General features: G+C 34.6%; 2 long non-coding RNA genes across 2 annotated transcripts; both read left to right on the top strand.

The window, feature by feature from the left end:
* Positions 1-258: 258 nt before the first annotated feature.
* LOC104217358 (uncharacterized) lies at positions 259-1,719 on the top strand. The gene is made up of 2 exons (XR_708750.2): positions 259-871; positions 1,254-1,719. It is a non-coding gene; the product is annotated as an uncharacterized lncRNA (long non-coding RNA).
* A 1,425-nt stretch (positions 1,720-3,144) lies between these two features.
* Positions 3,145-4,420, top strand: LOC104217412 (uncharacterized). The gene is made up of 2 exons (XR_011405541.1): positions 3,145-3,931; positions 4,154-4,420. It is a non-coding gene; the product is annotated as an uncharacterized lncRNA (long non-coding RNA).
* Positions 4,421-4,587: the final 167 nt, after the last annotated feature.

Below are 4,587 nucleotides of genomic sequence, written 5' to 3'. Positions count from 1 at the left end.
ATTGACGCATGAAATGAGGAAGAATCATGATGTAGGTCTAAACAATATATTTTCCTTGCTTTACCTAATCAAAAACTTTGGTGGAATCTGTTCTTGTTGGTGTAGGAAAAGTTAAACAGGGATTTAGGACTTGATAGAAAAAGATTGGTGGAGGGGTCCGCGGTAGTGGTGGGGATATAATGACAGTTTTTTCCCTTTAAATATATGGTATTTAGTTAAAAATTTGTTAATTCAAAATTCGACGGTGTAGTACCACTTAGGCGGAAAAAAAACTATTTTTAACATAGAATTCTTCATTCTCAAGGCTCAATCGTAACTTTTGATTAAAGATGAAGAAATCCTAACCATTTTAGAATCTTCTATAAATATAATGATGGTCATAGTAGTTATTTTAGCTAATTAGATTATGGTATTTCCTTTTCTTTCGTGATTTCAAAATTTTGAACGTTTTTGTCTTGTAAGGAAAGTAGACTAACGGTACATTTATATACATGGTAATAAACCGACCAGCCCAACCTTGACCTAAATATATATATTCTCATTTCCAACTCCTTTCCTAGTATCTAAGTATTCCCTCTCCATAGCTATAAGTCTCCAAAGAGTAACGAGGAGAAAAGAAGAAATCTTGGTTATTTAGCCAGAACTGTGGAAAAAGTATTGATGAAGGATAGCTAGAATGCTGTGACAAAGATATGGCGGACGAATGAATGAATGAAGAAGGTGCAAAACTTGGATGTGCCTGGCTCCCTGTATGCCACACACTTTCACCAATCCGCGAGTTCTTTGATTGGCTGATCAGTGGGTGGCGTGCGAGGAGCCAAGCATACCACATTATATTCTTAATCCATCTTTCACCCTTATTCCTCCTCCGGTAAAAACTTATGTGGATATTTTTACCCTCTTCTCCCTATCTTTAATCTTTCCTTTTCTTTGATTTTCTCTTACAGTCTAGACATCGACACAAAATTAAGAGTTAGTGATATTCTTCAAATTAATAAGTATATATAATCTCATCATACGTATACTTTTGAGTATTTTTTTACATGTGTATATATGGTTAGAAGCAAAAGAACTAGATTTAATTAATTCACCACCAAATTAAAAGTCGCTCTAAAATTGCCTCGGCCATCACCATTGGTCCCACCTCACAATATTGACCATTAGTCCTTTTTATTTTTATTTTTTGTTATGCGATTATGGTGTGTTAATCTCTAATGTTATCTAGACTTCTACACTTGCACTTTTAAATTCAGGTAATTATCATTCAATGACATAGGCAGGATTTTACGGAAGCGGTGTCAGGCGCAATTTGTCAATCGGGTTTGGATCAAGGAGTATGATGGGTTTAGAGTTTTATTTCATGCTCCGAATTATCATTTCCTTCTGGTGCATGCATTGCTTTGTCTACAAGTTATAGCCTCTCTCGTGTTGTATTATGTACTATAAACTTGCACGTAAACACGGTACGTTTGACGTATCATTGTTTGTATTGGCACAGAATAAAACTGAGGAGCTAAGAATGTTGCCAACACCAACATCTCTTGTTGAAGCAATTATAGCAGCTCTTGCACCCGTTAATTTTTGGCTTCTAACATTTCGAGTTTAGAATTGATCTCGTCACCTTTTTTCTATTGAATTTTCTTCAGTTTATGCATGCGTGAACATGTCAAAACAATGTATAGTTCTATCGTGTAACGATTTCTAATGCTTGATTTTTTATATCTATGTTTTCCTGTGCGAAATCCACATATTGGATTAATAGTATTAGCTTTTTGAATAATTAACAATAGCATTAAGAACGTAAGTTAATAGGCTGAAATTGTAATATTGACTATCGACCAGTTTGTCTTTCAAAATTCGATGCTCATTGTTTAAAGTTTTAAATTTGCTGATATGAGAATAAAATAAACATATATGTTGTGATAGTGAATAGCTAGTTGAGTTTCTTTATTTTTATAAAATGGTAATTCTTTTAAAGTTTATTCGGAAAATTCACTCACAAAAATTCTCTTCATTTAGTTTTTAATTATCGTCCTTGGCTCAACTCTCTTCCTCTCATCAGCTTTAGAATTTTCAGTTATGTAATTTTTTTTGGATTTTTAAGTATGAAAACCATTTTTGTACGGAAGGTAAATGCTACAAATGTTAATTTTGAACTCATTTGTGAACACGCAAAATAAACTACTTCTATATTTTATTACTCATAATTCTAACATTAAGAACTTGCACGATCAACATATTAGCAATATTGAGGTATGGTCTTCGAGATGACAAAAAATTTAAAAAGCTTAACCATGCAGTTTATGTACTAAGAATGGTTTAAAAAATGAGTTAGTCAAGATTCTTTCAGTTTTTGGTCAAATAATAAATAAAAAGGACCAGCATATAGCTTTTGGTTCCTTCATATCTAATATTCATAATTTGGAAACTGAAGCTGGAAAAGGTTTTTGGGGGGGATGTTATTTCTTGAAAGGAATATGATCTTTTCAATGGTTAATTAATTTGTAGAATGGAACTGTATCTATTATTCTAGTGACATGATGTTATAGTTCGTCTATTTCGAAGTTTCCCAAATTTTTTTCCATTAAGTTTTCCAGATGAGCATTTCAAAAGTTGGAGAAAAATGACACCTTGAAGGATTTTGGCTATTGTGTGTTTTAAGTTATACTTGTAAACTAGTGGACTTTCAACAGATTTCTTGATAATTATACCCTAAAAATTAAATGATATTTCAAATTATATAGATATATCTTAAAAAAAAAAAAAAGGACCATCGTCTTATATAATAACCACTTGTAGCTAATTCTATGATTTATCAAGTAGTGTTAAATGTCTCCGATTATCAAACCTAGGCATAAGATTTGATGATAAAGGGTGTGTTTGGTATGAAGGAAAATATTTTTCGGAAAATGTTTTCCAATTTTTTCATGTTTGATTGGTTTACATGTTTTGGAAAACATTTTCCTCGTGAACTTATTTTCCTCCAATTGGAGGAAAATATTTTCCCTATCAAGAGAAGAGAATATTTTCCTAAACTCTTTTCCAACCTTCCCTCCATTCCCCATCCCTGTCAACCCATACCAACCCACCCCCACACCCCACCCCAACTCCACTTGCCCCAACCCACCCTCGCCTCACCCCCACTCCTCCCCCACTTAAATAAAAATATTATTTATACTGTAGTACTTTCCGGAAAAAAAATTCACTCACCAACCAGACAAGAGAAAATAAGTGATAAAACCACTTATTTTTCATGAAAATATTTTCGATGATAACTTTTTCCTCCGTACCAAACACATCCAAAGTGATCATTACAAAAAGTTTTCTCTATTTTATCACAAGTTGTTTTTAGCAAATACAAACTGATGCTGCAAACAAATATACATTGTTAACAATCCCTTAAACTTTGACGAAAAGATTTTATGAATTTCTGCTACATTTATGTTTAGACTCAAACAATCAGACTTGTATTGAATGCAGTTATTTGCGTGTGGTAAACACTAGAAGTGGAAGGAAAGAAGATTAGGTAAAATTTAGCTTCTGACTAGTTGATTGGAGAAGGGTAGATGAGACTTGGTCATACTAGTATATATAGCTACTTAATCTCTATATACTTTATATCAAGCGCAAGTTGGTTCCAAAATATAAGCAGTTGTTATTATTACCGGCAATTTGGCTTTGGTGCCTTAGTAGAGGTGTGCTTCACCTTAGTGAGAATGGGACCTGGAGGGCCGCCAGGGTGGGGACCACCTCAAGGTCCGGGAGGCCAACCAATGCCTGGACCTGGAGGGCCGCCAGGGTGGGGTCCTCCTCAAGGTCCAGGAGCCCAACCGATGCCTGCACCTAGAGGGCCGCCTGGATGGGGTCCCCCTCAAGGTCCAGTAGGACCCGCCGGTTTCGTTGGTAGTTTTTGCAACTTTATAGGCTCTTGGTAAAATGTTCTATAAACTCTGTTTTTTCACCTTAATTTTAGACTTCTTCTAATATCTGTTAGTTATGAACGCAAAAAAAGAAAGAAAAGGAAAACAGAACTTTTTAGGTCGATTAATTTTGCCTCTAAGTTCTATATATAATTTTTTTCCCCATTTTATTATTTAAGCTTGATTCAGTTGTTATGACATTTACCTTAAACTTGATATTTGCTATTCTACAGCCTGAGCTTGTTTTGCTGCTGCTGGTTATTACAAGACTGTTTTGGACGCCCAATGGGCCCACCCGGGCCTACAGGACCTTATGGACCACCTCCACCATGATCCAATTGCTTGATCCAAAACAGGAGAAATAAAATGGTCGAAAGTTTAGAGTTGTGATTATAGTTGTTTCCTTCTATTGGAGCAAGCTCTCCTTTTTGCCTCTTGTGGTCTTCCACATGTATAATTCTCCAAATTCTCTAATATTAAGTAGTAGCTATTTTGACTCACCCTGTAAAAAGTTGATTTTCATAAAGACATTTGTTATTAGAACCACACCAAATAATTGAAATAACAACTTTATAGCAACTTCATATTTTAGATGCCATATGATAGTTGCCTAAAAGGTACTCAAATGCAAGAGAGAATTCAAAGAAAGCCAAGAGACAGCAGAAAA

This window comes from Nicotiana sylvestris, chromosome 2 (genome assembly GCF_000393655.2).
Source record: "Nicotiana sylvestris chromosome 2, ASM39365v2, whole genome shotgun sequence".
Classification (NCBI taxonomy): Eukaryota; Viridiplantae; Streptophyta; class Magnoliopsida; order Solanales; family Solanaceae; genus Nicotiana; species Nicotiana sylvestris.
The sequence above is the reverse complement of the archived record's forward strand: the minus strand, read 5'-3'. Positions and strand labels throughout refer to the sequence as shown.